Raw genomic sequence first — 15,833 nt, 5'->3', positions numbered from 1 at the left:
CAGAGATTTTGAGTGGCCAGTAGTTATAATAATCTTTCAGCAGCCGTGGACAACAGAGATCATTCAGAGTGGTAAACCGTTACTGACTGTGCTACGGGTTACTGATGGATGAGATTTTTGGAGCATTTGCCCAGTTCTAGCATACATGGACTCTAGTTGAAATTTACTCTTTTATTGCATTTGGGGATTGCTTTTCTCTTTCTTACAGGGTTTTTTTAATTTGTCAGAAGTGTTAGTCAAACCAGTTACAGTACCACCCTGGTTTTATATATCCCTTCATCCTGAGCATGCATGGGTCTAGGGGAGGCACTATTGCATTAGACCTTAGTATACATTTTCAGAACAGCAAAAATCTTTCTGAAGTGAGGGAAATGTAGCAAACAGTTTTATTTCATTTAGGTAGTATCCTCCAAAGCAATAGGAATTTTTATCATCTTCATGGTGCTCAGATGTCCTTGCTGTGAACTGAGGCTAACATTCTTTTCTTTTTGTTCTGAGCTCTCTTGACTCCCCTCTACATTCCTTTTCCCTATATTTCTCATTTCTGAGAACAATCAGCAAAACCCACTGGTGTTAGCAGGGCTGCAGCAACCTAACAGCGATATCTTGCCAATACCAGCTGTGCTTCAGTACCACGCAGTAAGGAGGCCCAGCCAGCACCCATGGATGATATTGGAGTGGATATCAATACTCTTCCTAACTAACCGGGGGGCCACCAGGCCCCCCGGCCTTTGTTGTCACCACCACCATCACCCAGTGCGCACCATGGGCACTCACCAGTGATGAGAGGAGGATCCCTCAGCCCAGATGGGCTCAGCTTAGGGTTTCTGCCTTTCCTGAAGGGGATTAAAAAGGGAAGTGGGTGGGGAGGGCCAAGTGGCCACACCTGGGGTGGGTGGAGACTCCAACAGAGCCCAGGTGTTCTGGGGTTTGAGGAGGAAAAAGGTGAGAAATGGGATGGGTGAGGGACTCTTGGGGTGTCAGGTGGTGATAGGACTAGGGGGAATGGGGAAAAAAATAGAAAAGGGTAGATTGGAGGTCAGGGAGAAGTTCTTCACCATGAGGGCAGTGAGACACTGGAACAGGTTGCCCAGGGAGATGGTAGAAGCCCTGGTTTAGTTGATTAGATGGTGTTGGGTGATAGGTTGGACTTGATGTTCTTGAAGGTCTTTTCCAACCTGGTTAATTCTGTGATTATTTACATATTGTGGAAATGAGCTATTGTACTCTTTCATCCTGAAACACATTTTTTTTCTTTTTCCTTTTTTTGGCATATGCAGATTGACTAAATTAATTAAAAAGAAAGAGGAAAAAAAAAAACCAGAGAGAAAAGAGGAGAAGAGGGAAAGAGGAAAGAGGAAAAGAAGACAAGAGGAAGAGGAAGGGAAAGAGAAGTAGAGGGAGAAGGGGAAGGAGAGGGAGAAGGAGAAGGAGAAAGAGAAAAAGTTTGAAAGAAGATTAAATGACCCAGAAAAAAAAAAAAAGTTTGGCTGTGGATGAATCAAAAATTAAAGAAATACAAATCAGGTAGTTAATCTGTCCACTGTAATTTATTCTCCGTGAGACTCACTGTATTGCCCTTTCTTCTCTCCTGTTTCAGCTGTCACCACACCATGTCTTCATTATCCTATGTTCTGGGCCAAGGACCATGACATTGTCTTCATTCTAGCATGGTAGTGTGAGGACACAAAGCACGACAGAGAAGGCAGTCTGCTTCCAAGCAAGACTTTATGCATGACTTTGAGATACAAACTTCTGGTTGCACACAACCACCAACTTTTCTCCTCTTTGTAACTGGGTTAGGCACTAAAACATTTGACAGCCATTATCGGTGCATGATCTGACATTTGACATCCTACCCATTGAGACTTCAGGAAGCTGAGAGGCATTTACCTTATTTTCAAAAAAGAGGTACTGAAAACCTAGCAAGGTTATTGCAAGGTCAGAGGAAATAGACCATGAAATGGCTGGTTTGGGGTATGGAAGTCTTGGAGGACAGGCCACAGTTTAATCCTGAAGACAAGGTCCTCTTTATCCATCAACAGAAAAACAAACAAAATGTTAATACACTTCTGTTTCCTCCTCATCAATGTGGCTTTGCTAAAACCAACAACAAGGGGTGTGGCTCTCCATCTGTAGTATATAATAAGGGGGTGTTTTACATTGGACAAACAATATGATTTATATCTGAAAAGAGAGAGGTGCCACAGATCTTTGTGCTCTTTCTCAGGGACTCTAATTTATTGCCTAATTAAACACTTGCTGCCAAATTGTCCATCCTGTCATTTTTAATTCCTGGTCTAATATTCCAGACAACAAAACACTTAAGGAGGATACCTTCTACAAGTGAGGCTTAAATGAAGAAAGATGTTAATGTGTGTTTCCTAATCAAAGTCAATAGTCTATCAGGAGCAATTATTCTTTAGCAGGTCTGTTCTGGCACCATGCAGTGTGCATGAGCCTGCCAAGGTCTGTTGACATCCTTATCTCTGTACTGTAGAGGCAGAATGCAAGACCAGCTACTCAAAACTAAGAAAAAACCCTTAGGAAGACATCCAGACAATGGAGAAAAACAGAATGTGTCTATTTATCCTAAAACTAGATTTGTTTCTTTCATCAAGTCTTGTTGGGAGTGAATGGTAACCCAGCTCACTCATCCTCAGCTTTTGTGCCTTGTGTCTTGTGCTCCAACACCAAAGTGGTTCCCTCTCTGTAGATATTGATCAGGTACAATTCACCTTTGGTAAATCTCTACTGGTTGTTCCTAGTCATAACTTAACAGACTTACTAAGGTTGGAAGAGATCTCAGGAGATTTCTAGCACAACATCCTACTTGAAGCAGAGTCAACAGGGAATTCAGATCAAATCACTTAGGACTTTGTCCAGTGAAGTGTTACAACCTATGGAGATATTTCCAAGCAGCCTTCTACTTAATTAATTAAATTCACCTTGAAGCAAATTATTTTATTGCTAACAGATTCTCCTGTTTCAGTTTTTGACTACTGTCTCCAGCTTTCCCACCAGGCACCACTGTGAAAAGCCTGTTAGTCCTTATTGACCTCCCTATAGGTACTACACATGCTGCTTTTACTGCCTCTCAAAGTCTTCATTTCTCCAGGGTGAACAAACCCAGTTCTCTTACCCTCTTCTCACACCACACATGACTACCTTCTTAGCTTTCAAGTGCTTGGAAATAAATTATAAAAGTCTTTGCTCTGTAATTGTCTCAGGAAATAAGATGAGACCAACCATCTTGTAGTTCCATGCTTCCTGTTTTGAAGATGGATTCCTTTCTCCAGGCATCAGAATGGTTGATAATATCTTGTCTTGGCTTTCCCTTCACTGCATATCCCTTTACCCAGTATCTCTATGGATACTGTATCCAGGATGTCAGAAAATGCATGTTCAATTTCCATGCCTCTTGAGTTTTGAGGTTGGTTACCCATTGCGAAAACCTATTCACAGATTCTCCACCTGAACAGGAAGGAGTCTGGCATGATCATGGCCATGACCCCACTTCTTTTTGGATTCAGCAAATCACAGCAGCAAGAAAAAAAAGTTTGCAGAAACTGTCTGCATGTTTAAGGACAGCACTCTAGAGGTAACTGCAGACGTTAGGTTTTTGTGAGGTATCCATCTCCTGTGTGTTTCTTCCCTCAAATTAGTGAAATGATGTGTTCTGCCTCTGTTTTGATTGCCAAGCCAGTATGAAAGCTGGGAATATGTAAATCTGATGTATGCTGCTCTAATTAGCATCCTTGGATGGATCCAGTATTATCACAGGAAAGAATTTATATCCCTATTATAACCAACCCTTATTCATAGTCCCTCTTAGCAATTGCTGCCTGTTGATTTTTTGTCAAAAAGGTGAGCAAAGGCATATGCCTTTGTGCCTGGGTGTGACTGTGTGTATGTGAACATAAATACAGGGAAATATCAGTATTTTCTTTCCTGTAACATTGTCTAATGGCATTTCAATATATAAAACAAATCTCCCCCCACTATTCATATTATTCTTGGTGACTTTTCCAATCAAAAAAACCTCTTCTTTCTTTTTTTTTTTTTCCCCTTTTTTTCCCCAGCAGAAGCAGAAAAAGCCAGCACCACTTTTATCTTCTTTATTAATGGTATGCAAAGGCTCTTTAAAACAGTGCTTTCTTTTGGTAAAAGCTTTAAAGAACATTAGTCTGGCAAGCCCTTTTTAGAGTAGCACTCTGCTGTATGTCCTGATCATGCAGTACATGTGCTTTCACCTGAACACATACAGGTGTCTTAGAGTGAATGAAACAGTCACTGGTTTGGTCTCAAGTCTATTGCCCAAACAATAGCGATTTGGTTTCTTTGAGAAGACAAGAGTGTCATCCCTCTATTTCCTTCACCCCAGCAAAGCAGGGGGTTGGGGAATGGGGTTTGTGGTTGGTTGTCCTCACAAGTGTCTCTGACGCCTTGTGAAGCGTCTCTGATGCCTTTTCTCCTCATGGGGAGGACCCCTTACACTCTTCCCCTACTCCAGCAGATTTCTTCACCACAGTCTCCATCAGAGGCTGCAGGAGACCATCTGCTCTGTCACCTAGAGCTGACCTTAGTGTATGAAGGGCTGTTTCTCTCACATGTTTTCACTCCTCTCTCTGATGGCAATTGCTGTTGCAGTGACCTGCTGCTGTGGATCCAAAAAAGAGCTTACTGCAAATGTTTTTCAAAAAACATCTGTGAAGATCAGGTGTTTCCTCCTCAGTTCTGCATGACTGCTGCTCGCAGATGCAATGAAAAGTCGCAGTGTTACAGCCCTACAGTGGATGGATGGATGGATAGATGGATGGATGAGTATTGTTCTAGTTGTGAGTTGTGAAACTAACAGGACAACTTACTGAAATTCTAAGCTCTATTTGCAACTAATTTTTAGCCCAGATGGTTAGCTTTATGTTTCTACCTCCTTTGACCACTCTGCATCACAAAAATCCAGACCATTAGAGCAGCCTTATATATGTCTGAATAGTGTTACATTTTGCCATGTGCACAGGCAAAAATATCCATAGGGGATAGGAAGGTCTCTAACTTCAGATGACCATTACTTGTACATTACATCCATGTTGCCTAGGCTCCTGATCTAGTCATGGAGAACCAGTTAATACACTGAATAGTGTTATGTTCAGTTCAGTTTACCTAAAAATATGTGAAGGTTAAGATGAGATGTGATGTCACTTTGTTGGATCTGTTGATTTGATGTTTGACTTCCTCAGATGAAGGTGCCAACATTGCAAACCACTGCGTTTAGTCACCTCAGTCATACCTTTCAGAACAAATACACTTGGGATTTGCTTTAGAAGGCAATGAATACATGAATTCACCTGGAACATCCAAATTAATTTTCCTGATGCCTGACTAGGCCCTTATGGGAGGGCTTTTCTTGCCTTTATTGCCAACTTACTCTGGAAGCGCTGGAAGGCCAAGAAACTGCTCCTCCTGTGCAGTCCCTGAGGGAAGAAGAAATCCTTTTAATGCTTTAAGAAAAACTACCTTTCTTCAATTTTGCCAACTCTTTATGGACCTTTTTTTTCTTTTCTTTCATCTTCCAGATGCAATGGCTGGTAAAGGAATGTCTAAATTGCCACTAGGCTTTGAGGGTTCTTGTTGTATGTAGTTCAGAGAGAAAGAATGCTGCAGGCACCAGATTTGCTGTGTTATAAATGATCAGTATTGAGAACTACACATTATCCCTTGATATTTTTACCTAAATGATGTTCCAAGGATAAACACAACAGATAATATTTTGCTTTTTTCCTCTCACCACTGAAATGATGCTCCACAGCCTTGCAAGGAATAGGATAATATGGATTGTAAAAAACAAACAGACTGCATAAAAGAACTGTGAAAATAGAGGTGTTAGGACTTGTGAGGTACTCAGAAAAGAAATGTAGTTAGAGAAGGACTCAGAGAAAGGAGGAGGAGACTAAACTGGAATTTGTTGTCCTCTGCATAACAGTGAGGAGACTAGAGTTATTGGTTTAATTTACTTTTGTGCTAATATTCCAGAGGAAATTCTTTTTGTGCTAATAGATTATTTTCATTCAGGGCTGCTACAATGTTTCACGCAAGTTTGAAGTACTAAAAAATGATGTTGTGAATAAGATAATCAAATATTAATAGGGTCTAAAGACAACAATTTAAAAACAGGGAGGAAGCACTCAAGACAAAACAATGTGACACTGCAGAAGTAAATTAAGTCTATGGAAGTTTGCTGAAAGTGTAGAGAAGGAATTTGAGCAGTTGGCTTAAACCTGAATCTGTGTAGCAACCACATCTAAAATAAAATGCCTGTAGTTGGTCATTTTTCTAGGCAAATGCTCCTACTCTGAGCCACCCAAAAGACATTCTATTCTTCCTTCCGATGCACATCAAAGCTTACACCCTTCCTCGGAGTTTCTCTTTTAGGATTTCCTTCCCAGACTATTGCTCCCTAACAATTTGCATCCATTTGCCTTCAAGATATACTGCAAAACTTAGTTTGATCAAATTTGGGATGAATGGATACAAGAATGGGACTTTCACATACTTGAACTGTACAATCATAGAATGCCAGGTTGCAAAGGACCTCAAGGATCATCTGGTCCAATTTGACAGTAAGTGCAGAGACATCATGAGCAGAATTTGGTGATAGTCAGGTTTAATAGCTCAGGTGTTGTTAAACTGTGTGGTGACATAGTTTTACTACTTCCAGTGTGGAATTAGTTGGCCAGACCTATCTCAGTGTCCTTTGGATCACCCAGATTAGACATCTTTGTATTGAAAACCATTGCATGGAAAAGATCTCTCCTATGTTTTTTGTTTGTTTTGTTTTGTTTGATAGGAAGCATGAACTTCAAGAAATGCTGCTTTTGCACTATGCTGTATCTGTCATGTTATTGAGAATTGGATATGTGAGAGGAAATTATAAGAATGAACTCTGAACCATGGGCTGGCCCCATGTATGTTTTTGATTCATGGACATTAGGAATGATGGTTTTAACTCACTGACAGACTCATGGAGCACCTCCCAGAGAGCTACAAAGATAACAAAGAAATAATAGATTACCCAGTCTTATGCAAAGTATTTGGCACTGTTCTGCACAACATCCTTGTCTCTAAACTGGGGAGACATCGACCACTCAGTGGATAAAGAATTAGCTGGATGGTCACACTCAGACTATTGCAGTCAACTGCTTGATGACCAGTGATGAGTGGTGTTCCTTAGGAGTGAATACTGTGATCAGTGTTGTTCAATGTCTTTGCTACAAACATGGGCAACTGGATCCAGTGAACCTCAGCAAGTTTACTGATGACGTGAAACTGTGTCATGCTTGCTACCCACCTAAACAACAGTGACAGGGCAAAGCTTGAGTTTTCTCTGTTGGCCTCACATCTGACGTAGGAAAAGGGGGTCCTGGAGAAGGGTGTGAGTGTTAGTCTATTGATAGAAATAAGCATTGTCATATCTAAAGTTTTAGGGCATGAGCTAAAGATCTAAAATTTGGTAGCTGGAGATATCCCTAAAATATGTCTGGGAAGTTCCTTCATGTGCACTAACAAGTGGACACACTGTATAAGCAGATAAAAAGGAACTGAGGGCTATAAAACTAGATTGGGTTTGGATCTGGATTTCTTAGTTTTAGCAAATTCTCCTTTTATACCATGTGTCTTCGTGGACCACTCTTGAGAAGTGTTAGATGAAGATCCTGATTCAGGAAATAGTCTGTTCATCAGGGAAGTCAAGCAGGTTTTGTAGCTGAGTCATGCCATGCCTGTGTATTCATACAAAATCCTAACCTGAAAGCCACATTTAGGAAAGCATGGGCTTGCCTTAGAGCAGCACTGTGGGAGTGCAAGCAGTTATTTGAACCTAGCCTGACAAGTGGAGGAGATCAGATTTTTCAGCCTCAAACCTCATTTCTCTGCAATTACTGACATGATAGCTCTGTGATTATCGAGACGTTGGCTAAAACCTACTATGCCATGAAAATGACACCTATTACACTCTACCAACTTCAATTTTGTGCTTTGTTCTCAGAGGCATGATGTACCAGGGTGCACCTCTGTTGTGAAGAGAAAACAGTGCCATTACCTCCTGGGTAAGAATAAGAAGAAAACAAACAGGCTGAAATATGAAGTAACATTATAGAAAGTGGGTTGATTATTAGCCTGTATTTGTTAGTGCAGTTACAGAGCTCAGTAGTGTACAAAACCAAAAGCCACAAACCCCAGAAATACAGCTTGTGGATCAATTTTCAGGTGCATGTTGGCAGTCCTTGGCATCTTTGTAATTGTTAGTGGAGTCCTTGTGGACCTGCAGCCTTGGACTTTCTTGGCAATAACTTGGCTGATCTGGAGGCAGTGGGTTGACGTTGATTTATGTGACTCTGGTCCAATTCTTAACTTTGTAAAATAAACATTTTGTCTGCAAAGCTGAAAAGAAGCTACCATTTTTCAGTCAGAAGTTTTTTGGGACAGAGTATTTCTCACTTGGCACCTAGCACAGTATACATTGATCTCAGATGGCATCTTGCTTTAATACAGTAATTAATGAAACAGTAACGATATTTCCTTTGTGCTAAGCTCTGTGAGCTGGTTTCCATAGCAACAGTCCATGCACAAGCTTCTTGTCTGTGGCAAATGTGAAGTTATTAGAATCATTTAAATTCTTTTAAAGAAAGAAGACTGGTGTAACTCAAATTAACTCAAATTTACTGCAGGAAAAATGTATACACAGGGGCAGTTACCTCTGGTCTGCTGATGCACAGAAACAATTTTCCCTGCCTTAACTCACCTATGTGTTTGAATCCTCCAAGCTACCATAGGAGCTTTTATCTCAGAAATATATTTATTTGCACTACATTTAACTTTTCTCTCTCTAGCCATTTTCTGCCAACAGCAACCATGCCTATTTTACACTAGGATAGCATTTTACATCAGATCTTCATCTTTATAGTCCTGGGAGAGAAGGAGAACATATTCTTGTATCACTTCTTCAGCAGTTGTAATGAATGAGCAGATAATCCTTTGGCTGGATATGAGGCAGAAGAAACAGCATGAGGAACTCTCTGCTGGATTATCATCTCTTTGCTTCTCCGAGAACTGAGGTCTCCCTTAGAAATAAAATCACACTAACCACCAGTTTTCTGAGGTGGAACATGTCACTGGAGTCCTAGGCTCAAAGCATGTTGGGTATATGAAGATTTGATGAAGCAGCTTTGTTTAATTTGAATGTGTGAAGTGAGACAGAAAATAGCCAAAGAACTTGGTATTTCCAGTCTAGTGACCTGCAATATTGACATACTAGTAAAATCTCTCCACTTGATTTTGCTGGCCCACTTCAAGGGCAAAGAAGTATGAGGGACACCTATAAGCACCATGATCCTTTCTGGCTGTTGACCATATCTATTCTGCCAAAAGAGATGTTCCTTGGGAACAAAAGGTGAGGAAGTTCTAAAAAGGAAAATTTGGGGTAATGCTAAGTATTCTAGACCCAAAGCTTTTTATCATTTATTTGATTTATCAATGTGTACTTTCACAACCAGAGAGAGGCAAAGATGCAAATGGCTTCTGGAGAAAAAGGAAAAGTGTTAATTGCAAGACAGATTTTTTCAGGCATGCTCTTTCTAATGCACAAGGATGTGATTCAGTAGATGAAGAGACAGTATCAGTACCATAATAGCAAAATCAGGTGTTTAATCAAGTTGAAAATCTTGATGAATTAATCTTTAAAGAGTTCACTTCCTATTTTTAAGGATAAAAACATCACAAAAAATCTTCACTTAATATTATTCTTGTATTCATCCAGCATCACAGTCTAGAACTGTTTCTTGGCTATATGTATAAGGCCTGTGGGGACCTGATTCTTTGGGCAAATCCTTCTTGCAGGGATGGGAAACATATTGAACTAGTTGGTATACGAATAAAATTATCTATTGATACCTGGTCTGTGATGGAGTTATTAAATTGGAGGATTGGGTAATCTAACACTATCAGTTGGTATCTAAAATAAAAGTGTGAATTTAACACCTTTGCAACTTGGGGGAAGAAGGTTCTTTTAGAATTAGAATTAGAATTAGAATTAGAATTAGAATTAACCAGGTTGGAAAAGACCTTTGAGATCACCGAGTCCAACCCTACATCATCTAATCAACTAAACCATGGCACCAAGCACCCCATCCAGTCTCTTCCTAAACATCTCCAGTGATGGGGACTCCACCACCTCCCTGGGCAGCCCATTCCATTGGGCAATCACTTTTTCTGTGAAGAACTTCTTCTTAACATCCAGCCTAAACCTCCCCTGGTGCAGCTTAAGACTGTGTCCTCGTGTTCTGGTGCTGGTTGCCTGGGAGAAGAGATCAACCTCCTCCTGGCTACAACCTCCCTTCAGGTAGTTGTAGACAGCAAGAAGGTCACCACTGAGCCTCCTCTTCTCCAGGCTAAGCAACCCCAGCTCCCTCAGCCTCTTGTGCTCCAAATCCCTCACAAGCTTTGTTGCCCTTCTCTGGACACTTTCCAGCAACTCAACATCTTGACCTCTCTGAATTGTAAGGACATCTTAGCTAAGTGTTGAATTCAAAGAAGTTAGTAGAGATCAGAGTGAGATTTTTGAGAATATCAGTTGATTTCTAGTCTGTGAATGATGGATGTTTTACACCATTGTTACTTCAATGTTTTAGTTCAGATCATTCCTAGAGACAAGGCACTGGACTAGAAGGAGAATGGAACTAAACTGTTAGACTAATTCTTCACCCACACAAGTCTGGAAATGTGGTCTACTAAATTTAGGCCTGGAGAAGGCCCGTGTGAAAGAGTCTCTGAAGAAAGCAGAAAGCTGATTTATTCAAAACCTCCTGCATGCTTTGTTTTTCAGGACCAAAAGTACTTTTATATGAGAGAATTCAAAATGCCTTTTGTGCTAAACACACAAATGGAAATCTCTCTGCACTACACACATTATTTCACTAAAATAAATATTGTTGCCTTTAATATTTAAAGATATTTTTGAAACACCCACGGAAGATGAAAAATAAAGCCAGCAGAAGTGCTCTGTGTGTCGGAGTCCTACAGAGGATTATTTCAATTTTCCTGCTTTAATTTCTTTAGCTCTCAAGGAATTCCAAGGTCTGTGATATGGCATGCTGGGCAGGGAAAACAGAGCTGTTGTCCCCAGGGTTTCTTTAGCTCTTTATTATTCACCATCACAGGAATTTCTGCATCCTGTACTCCTCAGAGCTGTTGGACTAGCGAATACACTATGTCCACTGTATCCCAAACACCAGCAGGCACTATCTAATCCTTAAGGGGATATATCCTATAAGGGGATATAGGAGTGCCTTAATTCTGTATGTGCCACCAGAGTTCAGGACCTGTTCAAGCTGGCTTTATCGGGATGACCAGAATTAGTATGAGCAGAGACTCTTGTCCTTCAGAGACTAATCTCAGGTGAGGTTCCTTGTCTTAACCCTATCCCAGAGCTGTGTGGCTGATCCTGCCAGACCTGTCATTCAGTGATGTTGAGGACACAGTCAGGATGCCACATAGTAAACATCAAATCTGTACTTCAAACACCTGTGCTTCCAGATGATTTCCATGGGAAACTCAAATTTTATATAGGTGAATGAAAAGCACGTGGGCTAATTCTCAAACAGTGGATGGCAGGCCAAACCCAACTGATGCTGAGTGTGACTGGTTGCAGTTACTGGACCAGAATTGCTAGCAAAATACCCAGCCACCTGTTCTCTGCTGGATAGAATAGAATAGAATAGAATAGAATAGAATAGAATTAACCAGGTTGGAAAAGACCTTCCAGATCATCAAGTCCAACCTATCACTCAACACTATCTAATCAAATAAACCATGGCACCAAGTGCCTCATCCAGTCTCTTCCTAAACACCTTCAGTGATGATGACTCCAGCACCTCCCTGGGCAGCCCATTCCAATGGCCAATCACTCTTTCTATGAAGAACTTCTTCCTAACCTCCAGCCTAAAATGAATGGATGACCCTAATTCATTTTATATTGCATACAGAAAAGGAAAGGAGAGATAACCCATTGCTGATTCTGAACAGGTGAACTATGAGAGCTTCCGCTATCAGAAAGAATATCTATTACTTTGGAGACTAAGAAAGTTAGGAATACCAATATGGCTCAAGTCCATGAATGCCTGCACATGTCTGTACATGTGATTGGCCATTTTTGAATTCTGCATTTCTGGATTAATACTCTGGGATCTGATTTTTCTTCTGGAGTTATCCCAATGTAACACTGGAATTGTACTGTGAGGAATCAGATCCTTTCTGTGCACAACATACACAATCAAATATAATGCATAACCAGTGAACCCAGGGCTGCATCGCAATGTCCATTTAAAGCAGGATGTGAATGCCTTTGCATCCTCGGTCTGTTTCCCAATTATTGCATTGCATTGTGACAGCAATTGTGCCACATCTGGCAGCACAGTCCTTCCCAATGATCATTCTGCACTGCCCTTTCCTATTTAACTGGAAATTTTCCACTTTTTTTTGAGCAGAAGAAGGATTGCCAAAGAAGGCTCCCTTGGAGGCTGTTGTTCTCCTTTGTTTTCTAAAGACTTACACTCTTACAAAGTCTTATTTTACAAGCACTCAGAGCAAAGAAGGTTGAAAAGATTCTGACAAGGTTGTCCACTCTAGCAGCCCACCCTAGGATAGGACAAATTATCTTTATGGACCATTTAACCATTCCTTCATGTAAATTTCTAAGAGAGTTTCATCAGATGGGAGCAATAGGGCCAAGCACACTCTCAAGAAGACATTCTACTGACATTTTCACTGTGACACCCCTTTTCCTCCTCAACCACTTGTAGATGCTCCAGCATACATCAACACTTAGGGATCACACATAGAATCCTTCTCTTGAAATTAGCATACAAGGGAGAAGGTAAAGTTTATCCTCATAATTGAATTGATTTGCTGCCCAAACCAGAATAGATGCACCCAAACTGCCTTTTGGGAACAGTCATTGTCTTGTGCCAGTGCTTCAAATTTGTGTAGAAATTGTGCAGGAAGAGGTTAGCTACTCTGGGCTACAACAGTGCCAGGAACTGTTGTAATGCTTTAGCAGAGTAGATAATTAAGTTTGAGTGTTTAACAGTGTTTATGCCACTGTTTATTCATAGTATAGTTCCAGCTTTAGATTTTTCTTTCACTCCACAATGAGCATTCTGATCTTGGTCTGTGCATCATTGTGTTTTAAGCAGCGCTGAGCACATCCATGTTAAGTCAGCATGTGGCTAGGAAGAGTTCCGTTTTGGTGAATACTCAGCTAATTTAAGATACAAAATGCTGCTTAAATCAGTTCTGATCACATTTTGCTGATCTGATTTTGCTGTGGAGCAAAGGAGAGGTGTTCACTGCAGAGCAATCCTGTGGTTAAAAAGGATGTTATTTCATTGGAAAGAGAAGGCTGACTCTGCCATGTACAGGGGTGCAAAGCAGGGTCTGAGCTGACTACATTGCAGGGGAATACTGTGTGCTGCTGATGTGACAAGGGACCAGGGCTCTTTGGGGATGGGGATGTCCAGGATGTATCCCTTAGGCTGCTGCAGCACCAGACATGCAGGGTTGCATACTGAGGCATTCATCAGTTCTTGCTGCATGACTATCTATATAGCAGCCCAGTCGCCCTTTTCTCGCCACTCTTTGATCCTTCTGCCACAAAGTGATGCCAGAGAGGGGCTCATCTGGTTATTAAGAATATTTTTCCTATTCTTCACCTTTTCTGCTAAGGGGGCTTTACTAGGTGAAATGATGCAATGAAATATCTTCAACCATCTTCTTGCTGGCCTCTTGGTGGTAGTCTTAACACAGCATATTCACCAGATGCTCTGGCTGCCTTCGACTAAAGGCATTCGTCTCCACCCTGCTCTAGGAGAACTAACATAACGTTTTTAAGTGGATACTAAATATATACAAAGTTTACGGACACGAAGCAAGGATTTTCCAAAGATACCGAAGCTGTGAGTCGCTAATCCACGCTGACCTACTTCAAGGCTTCACCTGCTATACAAAGCCCAGTGCTGAGATCTGTCAGATATCCCCAAAACACAGATGTTTGGATCCAGTGCACACAGTGAGGCAACAAAGGCAAAATGAATAGAGAGGTTGTAATTTGCATACTTAGCAGTCTGTTTATTGCCAGGCCACAAAAAAATGAAGAAAAAAGAGTCACACTTCTGTAAGGAATGTGCTCTAGTGGCAGGTTTAATTCAGTGCCCCTTTCTAAAGGAGAACTAAATGGATAAGGAACAGCCTTACAGAGGGAAACTCAGTGTGGGGTCTGAAGAATCCAAGCTGTGTGAGATTTGCCAGAGCCTTCCTGAAAACATCAATCCCATTTGTCTGAACAGAGCTAAGACCTATGCATATACTTAGAAAATCTCTGAGAAGCATCTATATCAGAGTGAGAATAAAGATGGTTTCAACTAGTGGTTAGAGTCAAAGTCTAAGAGTGAGATTTAATCTTGTGGCAAGATCTTAATAAAGCAATGACTGCAAGTTTGGCTCTTGATTACCAAGAAGACACTGGCAGATAAAACTGACCTTGAAGCTTGATTGGAATAAATGAAATTATACATAGTGTAATTTTAATATAGTTCGTTCAAACTGACTTAACCTTCCCACCAGCCATAACCTGAAATTGATTTATTTTTTGCTAAACATTTGTTGGTAGGTTTAGAGCTGGATTCACAGTGTGGATCTGGTCGCAGTTCTCTTTCAAAGCAGACTGAGCAGGCTATGCAGGTATGAAGCTGGATGGCCCTCGGTGCAGGCTTACTCTGCAAATTGATATGTTGCTGCACCTGCATCTCTTCTGGCAGATCTTAAGTCTCTCTTGTATTTCATCAAGTTGCTCTTTACAGATAACAGCAGATGAGGGTCAACAGCTTTTATACTAGTATCAGGTATTCCGAACTGTCAGATTCCCACATATTTCCCAAATACTTTTCCTATTTTGAGGTCTTGGGGAATAATTTCTCACAAGCTAGAAGAAATAAAGTCAGAAATTGCTATCATGACATAAGAACTTCACAAACAGAAAGTTAGAATTAAATGGCATTATGAATATACAACAGAGCTGTGTCCAACCTCTTCCCCTACCAAGCCCTTAAGTCAATGGTTTAAGTGAAGATAAGTGGTTTACCTACTTTGCCATTCTCTGAGACCACTGAAATAGAAAGTATCCAACACCTGATGCAAGCATATTAATAATCAGATGAAAAATTAATACCTACAAATCCTCAGAGTTAACTCTCCCCTTCAGCTATTCTCAATTAATAAGAAAGAACTCTTCAAGAAGGAAACAGGCCCTGAAGAGTATGTGCTCTAGGATGTCAGTTTAGAGATCATAATTGTTCTCAGGCTAAAGATTAGGACACAAGGATTTTGTTGGCTCCATAGTGAAGCATGGAGATCCATGTGTGAAAGCTTTACTCCTGTCACTAGAAGAGTGATGAGGTGTATAAAGGGACTGCAAAGATCCCTTTTTCCTTGCACATTGTAGGATAGGCCACTTTAGTGGCCCAAGCATCACATATGGGAGCCAGGAGACCTAGTTCCTGTCCTCATTTTGACACCGGATGGGTCATGTTGGCCAGCTGCATCTCAGTTTTGCTTACTGCAAATTCCTTGGGTAGGACATAATTTTCTGTAAATGCCTTATGTAGGACAGATTAAAACTGCTGCCTTTGAAAATTTGCCTCCTTCATTCAGCATAATGTAAATGAAAAATAAAGAGAGAGAATAAAAGTCAGAATTTCTGCTAATTTCCTGTTGGTGCTTTAATT

This window comes from Dryobates pubescens, chromosome 14 (genome assembly GCF_014839835.1).
Source record: "Dryobates pubescens isolate bDryPub1 chromosome 14, bDryPub1.pri, whole genome shotgun sequence".
NCBI lineage: Eukaryota > Metazoa > Chordata > Aves > Piciformes > Picidae > Dryobates > Dryobates pubescens.
The sequence above is the reverse complement of the archived record's forward strand: the minus strand, read 5'-3'. Positions refer to the sequence as shown.